This window comes from Musca autumnalis, unplaced genomic scaffold (assembly GCF_047663935.1).
Source record: "Musca autumnalis isolate F117 unplaced genomic scaffold, ASM4766393v1 scaffold_1, whole genome shotgun sequence".
Classification (NCBI taxonomy): Eukaryota; Metazoa; Arthropoda; class Insecta; order Diptera; family Muscidae; genus Musca; species Musca autumnalis.
The window spans coordinates 15776412-15794972 of record NW_027411644.1 but is presented as its reverse complement, the minus strand read 5'-3'; the positions used below and the strand labels follow the sequence as shown (position 1 = coordinate 15794972).

Below are 18561 nucleotides of genomic sequence, written 5' to 3'. Positions count from 1 at the left end.
GAAGGTCTTCTATCTATAGAAGACCGTTGAAAGGTCTTCTATCTATAGAAGACCGTTGGAAGGTCTTCTCTCTATAGAAGACCGTTGGAAGGTCTTCTATCTATAAAAGACCGTTGGAAGGTCTTCTCTCTATAGAAGACCGTTGGAAGGTCTTCTATCTATAAAAGACCGTTGGAAGGTCTTCTATCAATAGAAGACCGTTGGAAGGGTTTCTAGCTATAGAAGACCGTTGGAAGATCTTCTATCTATAGAAGACCGTTGGAAGGTCTTCTCTCTATAGAAGACCGTTGGAAGGACTTCTCTCTATAGAAGACCGTTGGAAGGTCTTCTATCTATAAAAGACCGTTGGAAGGTCTTCTATCAATAGAAGACCGTTGGAAGGGTTTCTAGCTATAGAAGACCGTTGGAAGATCTTCTATCTATAGAAGACAGTTGGAAGGTCTTCTCTCTATAGAAGACGGTTGGAAGGTCTTCTCTCTATAGAAGACGGTTGGAAGGTCTTCTATCTATAGAAGACAGTTGGAAGGTCTTCTCTCTATAGAAGACGGTTGGAAGGTCTTCTATCTATAGAAGACCGTTGGAAGGTCTTCTATCTATAGAAGACCGTTGGAAGGTCTTCTATCTATAGAAGACCATTGGAATGTTTTTTATCTAAAGAAGACGACTCTTAATGGTTTTCCATCTATAGAAGATAATTGGAAAGTCTTCGATACATAGAAAACCTCCAGTTTGTATGTTCTATAGAATACCATTGAAATGATAAACCTATATTTAAATTCTTATTGTTATGTTACCCTTTTCCACCACAACACGATGCAAAGGACCATGTAATAATGACATTAGCATTTGAAGACACATCTGATAACAAGGACAAGACAAAAAAAAGAAACCTGGACAATAACATTGAAAAGAAAACAAAAACCGAAATTAAAAAATAACATTCAAAGAAAAAGAAAATCCCAACTAGCCAAAACACTGATGTCTGTCTGTCCACCAACAATTGTCTGCCACTCTGTCTAACCGTGTTCGATTGTCTGTCTGCAATGTCAGGCCAAGAAAAAAACATCAGCACATACAACAACAACGACGACAACAATAAAGATGGCCAACAAATAAACTTTTTTATAGACTCGCCTTGTCTGGGTCTGCCACTTCGAACGATGCTTTCGAAGTAGTTGCCTCTCAAAACGTCATTATTGTCGTTTTTTGTTTTTTTTTGTTCCCCCATTCGGTAATAGTGCTGCTACTCCGTTTAAGGATTCATTCATTTTGGTTAGAGATTTTACTGCTGTTGCTGGAGGGAATATGAATGGGTAAGTGGCTGGCGGCTTATTTGGAAAAAAACGCGAAGATAAAAAAAAAACAAAATAACATCAGTCGTTAGCTTTAACCGCTCGTTTTGGCTTCTGTTTGTTTAAGTCCAGAACTCCAATTCCAAAAGCCGCACAACACCGAAGTGGCTAAGTGTGTCGGCATGGCAATACTGGGATCTGGATCTGCATGGTATAGCAAGTTCTTGTTTAGTATTTTTTTGCTTCATTCTCTAAATAGCCAGGAGTTGTACATAGATGAGAGTGGGAACATACACCAAATGTGTGTGCGTTTGTTTGTCTGTCTGATTTTTTTCTTTGCAAATTGTTGTTCTTTGTAAGAATTAAGTAACTTTTTTATGGTGCTAAACATAAAACCGGTTGGAAATATTTAACACAGTAACATGTTAAGATTTTTTTTTTTGTGTGATTTTTTTCTTGTTCAAATAAAACAGGAATGAGGTTTGTCTTGCTCTATGGGGAATACTTTTGCTTTTTTTGCTGCCTGCTATATCTCCTTTCGTGCCATAAATTTGTGTTGTTTCTTTTTTTTTTTTCATTGGCTATATTGGTAATTTTATATTCCTGTGATTGATAGTTATTGTCCACAAAAATCTGAAATTATTATGGTTTCATATAAATACCATGCTAGATACATGTTGCTTAGATGAAACGTTTTTATATCGAAAAGTTTAAAATGTTAGAATACAACTTGGAAGATATACATACAAAGTTCCATAGTTCAGAGGAGCTTATGACGGTTTAATTACTTATCACATAGAAAAATAAGATTTCAATTCACTCCCAACTCCTGCATTCGTCTTCAATCTATAAATATCTGTTGGAAGGTCTTCTATCTATAAAGACATTTAGATGGCTCTGTTTGAGTACAATTTTATCTCATAAGCCGAACTAAGAATAGATTTAATAGATTTACTATTCTACTTCTTCTGTATTTTACAATTTATGTTGCCGAAGTAGGACACAGTTGGCCCAAGTTTTGTGGACGCATTACCCCGTCGATATTATCGACTTGGTTTTATCGCAACTTACTGCCAGGACTACTTTAGCAGATTATCTTCAAAATTTTTAACGGGTTATGACCACTTGCAAATTTTACAAAATCTAAATTTTTTTTAGCTCATTTTAAAGTCCTGGTAGAATATAATATGTTGCAAAACAGTTGGAGTCGATCGGACAAAAATTGCATGTGATATGAGCGTTAGAAATGACAAATTCATTGAGATTTGTATGTAATATCGAAGTTTCAAACACAGTTTTCTCGAAATTGCATTTTTGAAAGCAGTGCCCACTGTAGCTAGAAAACAGATCCGATCTCCAAATGCTCTTGTGGGATTGTTATACAGAAACTTAATAAAAAATTTGGCGGATTTATGGTGAAAATGCTATCAATATTTTTTAGTTAAAACCGAAATTTTGACTTTGACAGTTATCGGATATTTTAAGTTTTAAGATTACAAGGTTGTTAATGATCCCACAAAACCATATGCAAATCAGTTTATTCGTTTTCGAGCTACAGTGGGCACCGCAAACTGATTTAATAAAAACCACTATTTCGTATGCGGCGATTTGTCAGAATACTGTGCAATATTTTTCAACAAAACAAAATTCGAAAGTAGATCAGATGAAAACAAAATCTTCTAAAAAAGTTTGTCAGATTTCTTGTAAAAAATTCATGAAAAATGGTTTTTAGTGACCAATAAGTGGTCTACCTTTAAGGAGTAGGTTGCTTCATTTACTGATGGACCCATGATGTCAATGTTGCCATGATGTTGTAGGTGTATATTGTAACATTTCGTGTAGCAATTGAATTTCGTATAACCTTTTCGAACAATCATCATCAATCATCTTCTGGTATAAAACTATTCGACGAGATTCTTTACTATAACTTAAGTCCGGGTATCACTTAAGCCGATTGAGTCTTGCTGGAATACAAAATTTTTATATGGTAAATATGTGGTCAATGATGGTTTTTTCAAATCTAAAGCCACATAGATGTGATCCAATTCTTCCATTGACCACATGTTTAGTCGTTCAGAGAATATTCAGACTACTATCTTATCGGCAATAGGGGACAGACTTATGCCCCTATAGTTTGAGCACACAGCCTTATCTTCTTTCTTCGGGACGGGACATTGGCTGCTTAGATTCCAATCATCGGGAACGCTTTCCTCCAGCCAGATGGTGAGAACTACCTGAACAACTCGGCTGGTAAGCCGTAGGCTTCTGCAGCTCAATTATTCTCCAGCCGGTTTATTCCTGTCTTTACCTCATTCTGGGCGGATGGTATACATTCACCCGTTTGGAAAATGTCCTTTCCATAAACTGAGCACGCGATCTGTACCTGATACCAGATAGCCTTGCTCGCCTCTACAGGAGGATGCCTGTACCAAAACGATCAGTTTTATTTTCAAATATTTGGTAGAATTTTCGAAATTCATTATTTTTCCTATACATTTTAATTTTACACACTCCCCACGGTGTGCCTTAACCAAATTTAAATAGAAGGTCCTTACACCTGGGAAGTTTTTGCAGATTCTGAAACTACAATGCTCATAGATGAGAAATATCAAGGAACAAAAAACATCGCCGGGGGGATTTTCAAATAAATCACGATTTAAGTTCACATTTTTAGGGGTTCTTTAGGTTTTCACGATTTTGCTTGGAAACCGCGAGTCCTATGTAAATGGGCCTAAAGAAAATGTTGTAGCTGTTAAAATTCGCCGTAAGATTGCCATTTATGGTATTTTCGCAGGTTTTACCGTTTTTGAGATATAGGAGTTCAAATTGAGACAATGCACTGGCTGTATCGCCTCCTTATAAAACAATATCATGCTCAGTGCGCCTTAACTAACTTTTGTTGAAAACCGCTTACTCATGGGAAGATTTCGCGGATTCTGAAACAGCAATGTTCATAGATAACAAAAATAAAGAAAACAGAAAAAATCGCCGGAGGGATTTTTAAATAAATCGCGATCAAAATTCAAAAAATTAGGTTTTTAGGTTTTCACGATTCTGCTTGGAAACCGCAAGTCGTATCGAAATGAGTCTAAAGAAAATGTTGTAGCTGTGAAAATTCTATACAAGACTGACCTTTAGGTTTTTTCATAGGTTTTGCTATTTTTGAGATATAGAGGTTCAGTTCAATTTTTTAGGTTTTTATCTTAAGTCTTCACGATTTTGCTTGTAAACCGCAAGTTATTTCAAAATGGGGCTAAAGAAAATGTTCAAGCTGTGAAAATTCTCTACTAGACTGGATGATTTATTTTTTCCTAGGTTATACCATTTTCAAGACATAAACATTTTATTTGGGAAATTACAGTAATTACATTATTTTATAAGGAGGCGATACAGTCAGTGCATTGTCTCAATTTGAACTTCTATAACTCAAAAACGGTGAAACCTACGAAAGTATCATAAAGGTCAATCTTGTGTAGAATTTTCACGGCTACAACATTTTCTTAAGGCCAATTTAAATGGAACTCGCGATTTCCAAGCAAAATCCTGAAAACCTAAAGAACCCCTAAAAATGTGAACTTAAATCGCGAATTATTTGAAAATCCCTCCGGCGATTTTTTTTTGTTTTTTGATATTTCTCATCTATGAGCATTGTTGTTTCAGAATCTGCAAAAACTTCCCAGGTATAAGCACCTTCCATTTAAAATTAGTTAAGGCGCACCGTGTCCCGCTTTTCCATACCTCTAATTTCCCAACGGAAAATACATTTATCCGCTCTCCTTTTCACAAGACACCTATTTCGAGCGATACACGTTGCTACCGTTTAGAGACTAGACCAATACAACGCATTCTTCTCCTCTCTATCAGCACGACACTCCTGGTCATACCATGGTGAATATTTTTTTGGGGACGAGAAGTGTTTACACTACACAATTGGGCCAATTAAGAGGAATATATTGGGTCTGTTCTGTTGCAGCAACGCAAATATGTTCGTTCGTATACACATATTTCTACTTATCTGATTCGGGTTCCTCAGTGTCCAGATTAAAAAAAGTCCATGAAGAATCAGGAGACAGGTGAGTGGACATAAGAGGTCAAGAAGGTTTCTTTGGAATGGCTGCCGGCGCCTTGAGAACCTACTTCTGATCTCGTGACAAATAGCTGTGGATTGCACGAACACCATCGACCAACATTTTCACGGGGAAACCTCAATTCAGCAGTCAAGGTTGTGAACAGTCTGGCCGTGGATTTAGCGGTAGATATTTTAACCTAACCTAACACATATGCTATCGTCCTATGACCCGACGCCAAGATCATACAACCATCTGAATACATTACGAGCTCCATGCTATCTGGAGGGTGGGAATTCCAGAAAGGTGAGGTTAAACCGTTTTGAAGATATCATTCCTCGTTGGGGGAACTCCCCGTTTTACTCTACAGGTCTTAGACTTCTTGTTTCTGATTTCTACAAACCCCTGGAGCACACACATATAGTTCATTATCCAGCGTTTCAGATGCTGGAGGAAAGTCTTCTCTATGTTCTATGTTTGATATGGTTGACGGTATCCAAGGCCTTCGATAGGTCAAGAGCCACCATGAGTGTTCGGCATATTCTGATACACTACTGATATGTGTGGATATGGCGGGTAATGCTGGTGTGGTGCTGTGAACTTTCTGCATTTCATGATGACATGGGACAACTGGGAAGCAACTTTTGATAATGGGGAATAGAAGATTCTACAGATTCTTCGATACTGACGGCAGGAGGAAAATCAGAATGTACGATTCGTCTCTGCTGGCAACCTTGTCTGGGATCTGTAGCAGGAAAATCCTGCCAACTTTCCAGGCTTCTGGAACAATATGTGTGGTTAACGATAAATTGAAGGCACGTGACAATTACCCAACTCCGGATTCATCCAGTTACTTATGTATTCCAGTTACTTAAGCATTCGTGTAGGCCCAATTTTACGCTCAACGTAAATTGTGGCGGTACCTTCTCGGATCCTCTTCTTCTAACACACTCTCTTCATAACACTAACACGCGTATCTCTTTGAATCTGTCACTATCACGCCGTTGAAAGTAACAACCATCAGTTTCTTCCCGGATTCAAGAGTGATCTAACCGTTGTCCACAATTCCATTAATCCTGCAGGAATGTCGCATGGCTTCAGTTCGTATAAACACATTTTTCAATTTTGCCCGCCTACTAGTCTGTGGACTTCAAGAGTAAGTTCCCCATCTTCTGGTGCTTCTGGGTTCGTACGACGAATCTCATGACGTTCATTTGATATCCTTGTCGCCTCTGCTGATCTGGTTTTGGGTATTCGACCAACAATTATGTTGCGAGGGGCTGCAGCTGTAATAATGTTCCGGGACATTCTCTCACCTATACGAGGATCTGAGGGAATGAGCACCTGTCTAAAGCGGTGATTTGTAAATTCAACCCTTCATTTTTACGAAAAGTACGGCACAGGGGTTCAAGAACCCTTCATTTTTACGAAAAGTACAGTAAAAGAACAGGGGTTCAGAATCGTTATTTCCTGTTCAAAACTCTGTAACATTTGAACGGGTATATTTTTATAATTATTTCTTTATTCGAAATAACATAATTAGCTCTCCGAATGCTTGAATTGGAATGCCAGTCTAGTAGCTGCGGAGGAATTCAAGGTCAAAGTTAAAAAATTTGAGTTTTTTTTTCATATTTTGCATCAAAATATGAGTGTTTATGATTTTTTCATATGTTGTAACTATTTATATATTTCAAATATTTATTATAATAAAAAATTACAATAAAATTATATAAAAAATAGTACTAGGATTTAAGGCTATCGGCTAAGCTCTAACTATTAAAAAGGGTAAACAGTAATAATAAATAATAATAAACACACCATAAAAATACAAAAAAGTAAAAAGATTAAAAAAAATTCAGAAAATTGAATTTTTTTCCAAAATTAAAAAATACTCCTTAGGTTTTTATTAAACCCATATATTAAAAAAAAAAGTCCATTTGTGTAAAGAGCTATAATTTATATGGGGAACGGTAGGGAAAAAACACACATTTTTACCCATGTAATTTCAAAAAAAAATAAAAAAGTGTTTAACGGACGGTGCGGTACAAAAGTGTATATGGGCTGAAAGAGGACACTCTCGGGAATCATTCTGTGAAAACTGAACTTTGTTCCAAGCTGTCCCCTAAAAGTTCTAGTCCACTAAATTTAATTACCTGACGAAAAATAAAATAGATCACTTCATGTGAACGTGATTGAAACGGTTCATAAAGACAATAGTCCTAAACAACATCTATTATAGTTTCCGAGAAATAACTATTTCTTTCTCAAGTAATTTGCAAAAATGAATTGTGAAAAATGATCGTCTTTAGGAGCACGCCATGCCCAATATTTTTGACCTATTTTTTTGGTTTCCTTAGTTTCAATATGTTTACTATCGAATCCCATATAGAAGTTAAGCATGGGTGACGACAAAAAAATGGGGTTTGGTTGAGGAAATGAAGTCTGTTGGTCTGAGCTAAGAGAAATGAAGGGTTGCCAGGACAAGTCAATTATCAGACCGGATGCCATAAAAGTAATGTCTGACGAGCTGTGTTAATCTTCCGCAAAACGTACATTTGACAATTTACTCGGTCTGTGCTGTATCCCTCTGTTAATTGCCTAGAACGGAATGCCAAAGCTCATGATGGGCATTGATACCCCCTACCACCAGAGGGTTATTGCACACCTAAAAAGAACTAATGTCGGGCATAAAACAACTATGACTCGGGGTATGTAAATATCAAGCAAGTCTACCTCGGCAGTACCACACTTGGTTACTATAGCCAGACTCAAGCGATATTGGTGTGATCTCCTCCTCCGCTACTTGTACAATCCTTCCGCAAAAAGTTGTAATCATCACAAAGTTTGACGGTGTGCTGCGACTCATAAATTCTACAAGTTCGTTGACGTTGATGCGGAAACCATGCATTGGGAGATGATCTGGCGCGGCAGGCAGATCATTACTCCTGTCGCAGTAGTCATAGAGGCGGACATGACCAAATCAGCCTCGGAAGTGAATCCATTCCCTGCCTCCATTACATCACACTGAGCTTGACATGAGGTGGATCTGGCAAACACAACATATCCATGGCCCGGGGTTCTTCTCTATACCGACAAGGACTAAAAGAGCTGGGATCAGCCACTCGAGGGGTATATTGCCGTTCCCACGAAAAAAATATATACGAACACAAACACATAATCGTTGAGGTGACAACTCCGGTGCCCGGACATAAATCCCACGGACATAACTCCCAAAATGATTTTGGGCGTTATGTTCGCTGCCCTTTGCGGACATAACTCCCAAAATTCGTTGGGAGTTATGTCCGTGAAGCAAAGCGGACATAACCCCCAAAAAAATGGCGGACATAACTCCCAACGATTTTTTCTTAATTTACAAATTATTTCTTTGCTTAATTTTGAAATTTATAGTTATAAATTTTAAAGTAGAAGTTAGAATGTAAGCGGAATTATACATTTGAGAAGGCCTAAGTGCCAACCACTATCGAAGTATTCACAAAATCCTCCTGATTTCATAAAATTATTTAAAAACGAAATTATGCCCGAAATTATGTAAGTAGCAGTTAGAAGAAGTTTTAAATTGTAAAAACATTTGTTAAGAAAATCGCGCTATTTTTTCAAAAATATTTTCGTTTTTCAGAAAGTATTTGAATATTTGTAAAAAAATCTCGAGATTTTTGTTTTCAAAAACATTTTCGACTTTTTATCTCCTTTAATTGTGAACATATTTTTGAAAATTTTTACAAAAATTTTTTATTTTCTTAAATTGTGAAAATATTTTTGTAAAAAATCGCGAATATTTTTTAAAAAACTTGTTATCTTCTTAAATTGTGAAAATATTTTTGTAAAAAAATCGCGCGATTTTTTTTTAGAAAGTATTTGAATATTTTTACAAAGTCTTTTTATTTTCTTAAATTTGAAAATATTTTTGTAAAAAATCGCGCGATTTTTTCAAAAATATTTTCGCCTGAGGCGCTTTTCGTTTTTCACAAAGTATTTGAATATTTTTTATATTTTTTTCAAAAACTTTTTATATTCTCAAATTGTGAAAATATTTTTTTAAAAAATCGCGCGATTTTTTCAAAAATATTTTTGCCTGCGGCGCTTTTCGTTTTTCAGAAAGTATTTGAATATTTTTACAAAAACTTTTTATTTTCTTAAATTGTAAAAGACTTTGGTAAAAAATCGCGCGATTTTTTTTCAAAAATATTTTCGCCTGCGGCTCTTTTCGTTTTTCAGAAAGTATTTGAATATTTTTACAAAAAATTTTTATCTTCTTAAATTGTGAAAATATTTTTTGTAAAACATCGTGCGATTTTTTCCAGAAAGTATTTGTGAATTTTAACAAAAACTTATTTCCCTGTAGGCAGCATTTTTCGTTTAAAATAGGTTTAAAGGCAAATTTTGAATATAGTTCGATTTGAGATGGCTACTACTTATTTTGTACTTAATTTTCTTAAAAATTTTAAATCAATTATATATTTTTCATGAAATGAAAAATGCATATGAACATAGAGTTAATTTTTAATTTTTTTCTTATACATTTGAAATAAAAATTTTATTTAAATAAAAATCACTTAAATTTTAAAAACGGACATAACTCCCATTGGGACTTATGTCCGCTAAGGGGGGTCGGACATAGCTCCCAAAAACATTTGGGAGTTAAGTTGCTTTCCTGTTTTTGTTGTTTATACCCTACACCACACTGTGGTAAGGGGTATTATGTCTTTGTGCATTTGTATGTAACATACATAAAACACTTAAAAAGGAAACGAAATAGACCCATAGTTCCTGTTGGGGAGCATATAATCACTTTCTGAATCGATTTATGCACATCCGTCCGTCTGTCCATGTATTTTTGTTCGCAACGTACAGATCGCATTTTTTGTCCGATTCAGCTGAAAATTGGGGACTACAATTTTTTAGCCATAGGAAGAACGGTATTGCTTTTGGTGAAAATCGGTTCAGATTTGGATATAGCTACCATATTTATTTTCGCCCGATTTCACGTATTTGCTGCACCAAACACGCTATATACGTCCAATTTTGATGAAATTTTGAATGTGTGACTGAATTCGGTCTACAAATAAGTGTGCCAAATAATATCGAAATCGGTTTAGATTTGGATATAGCTCCCATATATATTTTCGGCCGATTTCACGTATTTTCAGTACCACACACGCTATATATGTCCGATTTCGATGAAATTTGGAATGTGTGACTGAATTCGGTCTAAAAATAAATGTGCCAAATTATATCGAAATCGGGTCCGATTTGGATATAGCTCCCATATATATTTACGCCCGATTTCACGTATTTGCTGCACCAAACACGCTATATATGTCCGATTTCGATGAAATTGGGAATGTGTGACTGAATTCGGTCTAAAACATAAATGTCACAAATTATATCGAAATCGGTTCAGCTTTGGATATAACTCCCATATATATTTTCTCCGGATTTCACGTATTTTCTGTACCAAACACGCTATATATTTCCGATTTCGATGAAATTTGGAATGTGCGACTGAATTCGGTATAGGAATAAATGTGCCGAATTATATCGAAATCGGTTCAGATTTGGATATAGCTCCCATATATATTTTCGGCCGATTTCGTGTATTTGCTGCACCAAACACGCTATATATGTCCGATTTCGATGAAATTGGGAATGTGTGACTGAATTCGGTCTAAAAATAAATGTCCCATATATATTTTCTCCGGATTTCACGTATTTTCTGTACCAAACACGCTATATATTTCCGATTTCAATGATATTTAGAATGTGTGACTTAATTCGGTCTGGAAATAAATGTGCCAAGTTATATCGAAATCGGTTAAGATCTGGATATAGCTCCGATTTATATTTTACATATTCACAGTGGTGTAGGGTATCATATAGTCGTACCCGCCCGACTTTGATCATTTCCTTACTGTTTTTTTTTTTTTTTTTTGATACCGTTGCCCTTTACATGCCGAGTTACTTAAATATGGTATGACTAACACCATATCCTTTGTCGCTGTCTCATTGTGGAGACTGAATTTCCCAACTGTCGGACCAAAGATATTGTTCTTTCCCACTTTTGACATTTAAATCGCCTAGAATTGTTTTAATGTCTCTTCGTCCTTGCATTCAAAGACTGATTTATTTTGAAAAATTATGATTTAACCGGTACCAATAGAATATTCTGGCAAGTTTTTCATCAACCCGGGTGAAACTAGAGCCTAGATGTTCGAACCTCCTAGTTCCTGAAGATGTACTTTAAAATACATGGTGGTGTTTAAAAAATATTCTCAAAAATGGTCTCCGATAACATATTCATAAAATTCCACAAGTATTCGTCACATGATCCGTTTCTTGGCATCTATCATTCCCTACGTTACCTCAGAATGCCACGTCGCATTGCATACAAATACATTTACCAGTAAATGCTGGAAACAATCAATAATTAGCATTTTTCACAATCATTTTACAATCCAAACAATATCACACAATTTTCAATTATAGGCACTAAAAATTCAAGTTTATTTACAGAGCTTTGAATATAAATGGCCGACCGACCGGCCGACCCCACGTTAAGTGTTACTAATTGAACGTGTTTATTTCATTTTCCTCAATAAAAAGAAAAAAAAAAAACGAAAAACTATAACACAATAAAAACATCATGGGAAAGCTGAAAGCAAGCATTTCCCTCATTATCAGTAAATTGCTTTTGCTTTTCGTTGTTTCCAACATTTTTTTCCAAAAGCGTCTATCACGTTAGATATTTTTGTATAGGCTTTTATGTGTGGCACGACAAAAATAAAACGAATTGACTAATTTGCACGATTTATTACATGTTACATGCCATATAATAACAACAACAACGACCGACAGCAATGGTAAACAGAAATTGTTACATATTCGAAAAAAGTTTTAATATCCCCACACAGACATACACAGTTAAATACCTCTCTTCCTACTCGACGACTGCTCTGATTTGCCACTTAACATAGAAAAAATGTGACTACAAACAAACAATATCGAGTAAAAGATAAAAACGACAAAAATACTCAATTACAATTGACAGTTTTTTCGATAATAACTACAGAAATATAAAAAGAAAATAAAAAAGAGATACATCCAGAGTTGCCACTTAGGGCATTTTCGACCAAAATTGTTTGGTTTTTTTTTTTTGTGATCATGTCAGGGTTGATAGGAGTTGTATTGAATGAAAAATTGCAAGTGTCAGGTACACAAGTTTCGCCATTTCTTTAGACCAGGGTTGCGTTTTTTCGCATTGCATTTGCTTTTCTCGCTCACGCACACAGTACGTGAACAAAATCAAACAACAAACATCATTTGGTTGTTGCTTTTCACTCATACATTCACACATGTTTTTGTTTGGATTGTATTTTGTTGGTCTCCACTGCTTTAGGTGGATCCTTTGAGTGTCAAAAATAAATCTTATCGTCCTTAAAAGATAATTTAAATGTTGGATAATTACACGAAATGGACAATTACACCAAAATGTTTAATGGAATGAAAAATATATTACGTATAATTTCTAATATCATCTTATCAATAATATCTATATTTAGAGTTACGGTTTTTTACATTAGAACTGGAAGTTTAAGCGGCATCACTGTTTCCAGTTTAAGTATGTACAAGTAAGCTACAGAGGACAACAAAGAGTACAAAGTTTTTAAATTATTTTTTTTTTTTTAAATTTTATTTTTGTAAATTTACCCAAAAACAACTTCATGACGACAACGATATTGGAAGCAAAAAGAGTCGTCTACATGATTTGATTGCTAATGGAAATTGTGTGTGAACCATTTTTTCTATGTTTTGAACTCTCCTGCTAACTCAATATTAGCAGCAGCAGAAGGCCATTGCAACGAATTGACTAAATGAACGTTTTTGTTGCTGTTGTTATTTTGTTTGCCAAACTATTTACATGCATAAATAAGTAACGCCATATTGAGTTGAACACGATTTTTACATCACAGTTGTATCTGGAGTAGTTTTTTTTTTGTGTCTTTGTCGTTGATAACTTCCAAATTTGGCAGATGTATTCTAAATTTGACAACATGTTTCTTGTTGTTGTGTATGTTGAGGGGAAATCATTGATGTTTGTTAGCAACATTTTAATGACACGTTTTTTCTCCAAATTGTTAAATGTTTTGAAATAGTTGTTGTGTATTTTAATGAAGTTGTATCGAAAAACTTTTTGGGGGTAATCTTATAAAATCTAGTGAGGGGTTTCTAAATAAATGGTATCCATGGAATACTTAACATATATATGCATGAACAGTATGATGTATTCCATCTATAGAACAAAATCCATAAATACTTTTCTGGCTACTTAGGTGCTTATAAAATCGTAAACATTATTATCCATCTCAAACAGATTTCTATACTTATAATAAAGACCAATTTGATAAATCTTTTTTTCAAAAAAAAAAAAAAAAAATGTGTGGATTAAAGCTACAAAAATTGCGGGGGATATCGATATATAGAGCTTTTTGTACCATACTACCCTACGAAAAACATAATATCAGTTTAAACAGGACCCCTTGGAAACCCTTCGGTAAAATGTCCAAAGGATCCTCGAACAGACCCTTAACCACACAAAAATTTTGAACATTTGTGTGGGTGTTACCCCATGGATTGGGCCAATAAGGCCCGAATTTGAACATAAACTAAGCCTGGATAAATTATTTCGAGATCCAACCCAGCAAAATACTCGATGCCAAAGATGCCATTTAATCATGGGTGCAAGTGAGCTGGCATGTCATCTTTTTAGCATCTTCATCGATAAATTTTATATGAGCGTAGACCCCAAAAGATGCTATTCATTTTTGGATCCAAAGCATGTCATTTACACCAATGCTTTGACATGTCATTTTCACCAATACTTTGACATGTCATTTTCACCAATGCCTTGGCATGTCATTTTCACCAACCCTTTGCAATGTCATTATCATCGAGACGAGAGTTTGAAAACGTTGGTTGTGATTTCGAGCCTCCGACAATTAATCTTATATATTTAGAAAAAATATAAATAAACACACAAAATTCATCTCTATTGGATAGATGGAATGGGTTCAAATCTTTCACGACTTTCTTTGCATGGGTTCAAATGCTGATGAAAATATCGGATCTTTCACGACTTACTTTGCATTGGTTCAAATGCTAATGAAAAGAGCGGATCTATCACAACTTCGTTTGAACCAATGCATGGAAGCCCTTCCTTCAAATTTTGCTGGGAAAGTTTGGAACAAATCGGTTGCTTCGTTTGTGAGATTTGTGCTTGTGAACTTTTCTGGGGGAGGTACCGGAAGGAGTGGACGTATAAGCACCACCTTCCAATTTCATCTAAAGTTCGAAGAAATATTACGATACCCAAAGTGTGGACGAAAGCAGTATTCGGTTCGAGCTCTACAACCACTACATATAGGGATTTTTTTTACACCTTTCGGGCTGTTGTCTCAAGAAGTGTGGACTTGCCCCTGAAAACACTTTTACTGTCGTAATTGAGGCAGCGAATGCAAGATGCTTGAACAAAAATCAAAGAAATCCAAGAGCTGTAGTGCGATTCTGTAACTCTCTACCGATGGAATTAACGACAAACGTCGATAGTTAACGATATTTGTCGGTAAGTGCTATTCTGTATACAAATTTTACCGATTTTTATGTCGGTAATTATCGAAAATCATCGGTCAGTTACCGACGAAAAAAAAAGGAGTCGTTAAGTCTACCGATATAAAAGAATTTTCATATTTTAAACAAAAAAATCAATGAAAATAAATTTTTTAAGAAATGATTTTGGAATATATTTCATGGCAAATAAAAAGATAAGCTGAGATACATTTCTTTACGCATAAAAAAGAAAATTCTGCGACATATGGAGGATCCTTTCAATCTAAATAATAGGAAGCTTATGACAAATTGGAAATTGATACATTTTATAAAATAATGGATGAAATTGGGGGTCATTTGGAAACCTCCAGAAATGCGGGAAAAATCTCTGAGAAAATAATAACTATTTTCAGTACGAACAAAATATTTTAAAGGATATATTCCGTAACAGTTGCTACCCATATAAAAATGTATTGGTGGTTTTGATTAGCATCAACATTAAAAGAAAGAAGAATATCACCATGGTCGTCATATTCCCTGATAATACGTAATTCTGATATAACAGATCAATATACACAATTTAAATATTCCTGTTCAAAATATACATATTAAATGTTAGGATTTTAAATCTTCTGTTTCAAACAATTCAACCAATTTGTCGAATATTACACCATGTTTACATTAGAACTTGCCGGGTTATGAGAATTTATACGTATATCCAATGGATTTGACAATTAAAATCCACCGGAATAAATAAAAAATGAAATAAATATAGTTATATGTATTTAAACGTTGTTTTAACTACGATTTTTAATATTTAATAAACCCACTGGGTTTCAAATGTCAATTCCATTACTTATATTTCAAATAAATCTTCATAGAGAAGGTTATAACATAAACATGTCCTAAAGTAGAATTTTTCTACATGTAATTTCAAACATACTTATTTTTTATACAATAGTGATCTAAATAATTTCATTCGAAATTTGAATTATGTTAACTTTGAATGAGCATTATTTCGTTTAATGTGTGATTTTTCCTATTTCTCCCAAAAAAACAAGAAACGCTTAAAAATTAGAATAATTCATATACTTCGTAAACGCTTTTCATTTTGAGATGACGTGCATCTTTTTTTAAATTGCGTCATTCTACCGATATTCGTCGCTAAAATTTTTGTATCGATAACATTGAGTTACAGAATACCACTTTCGGTAATTCAACCGAAAATTTTCGTTAATTATCAATATCGGTTCGGTAGAAAAAAGTTACGGAATCCCACTACTGGTCTTAAAGTGAATTTATCCAAAATTTTTGTGCGGGAGGTACCCGAAGGAGTGGACAAACATAGTTCTTATTCGAACCTGATCTATATCTGGTAAATATATTAGGATGTTAAAGTATGGACCAAATCGGTAACTCCCATCAAGAGTTATCGTGCGCACAATTTTCCGAACATTTTTGAACATTTGTGGGGGAGGTACCTGAAGGAGTGGGTGACGTAGGGGATGGAAGATACCAAGGAACGGTCCTGACCGGTTTTAACATGGCAAAGTCCAGGATTTATCTTGGTCCCTCTTTCATCTCAAGTGGACACTGACCTCCCCGTGGTGTTAACACCCGTTAAAGGTAGTGAGCTAACATGTGTGTTTAGGCGTCGAGTTAGTAACCCTCCCCTAGAAAAAACAGCCTACTATGAAAAAACAAAAGAAAAGAAAAACAAATCCCTCTAAAGTTGACGAACCCCGCAAACGTTTTAAGGACCATGATCTGCGAATCTGCACCTGGAATGTTCGCACACTTTATAGAGAAGGTGCAGTTTACGCATTGGCAGATGTACTTGGAAAGTACAAGGCCGACATTACTGCCATACAGGAAATACGATGGAACGGGAAAGGCGTCACAACAACACCTAAAGGTGACGCACTCTATTATAGCTGCCATGGCATAAAGCATGAGTTTGGTTGCGGATTTGTAGTTGGTCGGATGTAAAAACACCTGGTCTCCAGCTTCACACCCGTGAATGAAAGACTTGCTACAATTCGAATAAAAGCAAAATTCTTCAACATCAGCTTTATTTGCGCTCATGATCCCACTGAAGACAAGGACGAACAGACCAAAGATATATTTTATGAGCGCTTAGAAGAAACATATGACCGTTGTCCTGCCCATTATTTAGGCGATTTTAATGCCAAAATTGGAAAGGAAAATATCTTTAGCCCAACAGTCGGAAAATTCAGTCACCACAATGAAAAATCTGATAATGGCATGAGGCTGATAGACTACGCAGCGGCAAAAAACATGGTAGTTACCACCACCAGATTTAAACATCTCGACATCCATAAGCGCACCTGGCTGTCTCCAGATCAGAAAACAAGAAATCAAATTGATCACGTTGTGATAGATGGAAGACACTTATCGAGCGTGTTTGATGTGCGCTCGTTCCGAGGAGCAAACACCTAGTTGCAGGTACGCACCCGGTTAAACGTAGCAAACAAACTACGAACAGACACAACACGAAAGTTAGACATCGTTAAGCTGCAATCACAACAGACAGCCACAGCGTATTCCACTCAACTAGCCCAATTGCTTAACCCACTTAGCGCCGATTTTCTTTTTTTGCGAGAAAACTTAAAATTGTTTATGAAAATTATATTATTGAGAATTTTTAAGCATTTTTTAATAAATAACTTTTTTATCTAAAACGTATAGTTTTCCTGCAATCGGGCCTTCTTTTAAAAGTGCCAAAAACTTTGGGGTAATATTGGTGTATCCTTTCATGCCAATCCCTTGGTTTTTGGTTGATAAAATACTCTTAATATATTCCTAACAAATCCTTGACTTTATATGATTCTAACATTTATGATTAAATTTTTATCGCATATTTAAATTTTTCATCAAAAGTCGAAAATTACAAAAAAGTCGATTTTTTTTGAATACTTTGGGTTTTAGGCCAATTGCGTGGAAATAGGTAGGTCAAATCAAGCGTTGTAAGCCTGAAATGACAGATAACAGACAATACTATAACAAACTGCAAAAAAACCCACAAAAATATTCGAAAATGCCAGAGTTTTACGTCAATTTTTTGTGGCGTTTAAACGACCAGTGGCTTTATCTGGGATAATCAAAGCACTCCTCATCCTCGCAACATATCAGCGCAATGGCAAAGCATTGCCCACTCCATGCAAACAGGCGCAAAATCCATACTTGGATACCAAAGACCTCAACCAAGGAATCCATGGTATGCTCAGAAGAGTCGTGCTGCTACCGAAGAGAAAAATGCGGCATATAGGCCTACTTTACAATCCGTAGCAACGCGTAGCGCTCGAGAAAGGTATCGGGAGAAAAGGAGAGAGGAGAAACGTCTTTTCCTCAGGAAAAAGAGAGAGATGGAAAAGCGGGAGTGTGAAAAAATCGAGATGTACAGAATGAAGTCCTCACTGTGCCATATTACAGCCAACATGATTGTAAAATGTGGCTAATAGGTACAAAATACCTTAAATCGGGAGGTACAGTTATATGGAGGCTATATCAAAACATGGACCCAAAGACCCCATTTTCAATACTAGAAATTCTGTTGATAT

At 35.5% G+C, this 18561-nt stretch overlaps 1 long non-coding RNA gene across 1 annotated transcript in view; it reads right to left on the bottom strand.

Annotated features, from left to right (window-relative positions):
* Positions 1-18561, bottom strand: part of LOC141394102 (uncharacterized) — a 524376-nt gene that overhangs the window by 48000 nt on the left and 457815 nt on the right. The gene's annotated exons all lie outside the window — the stretch shown is intronic.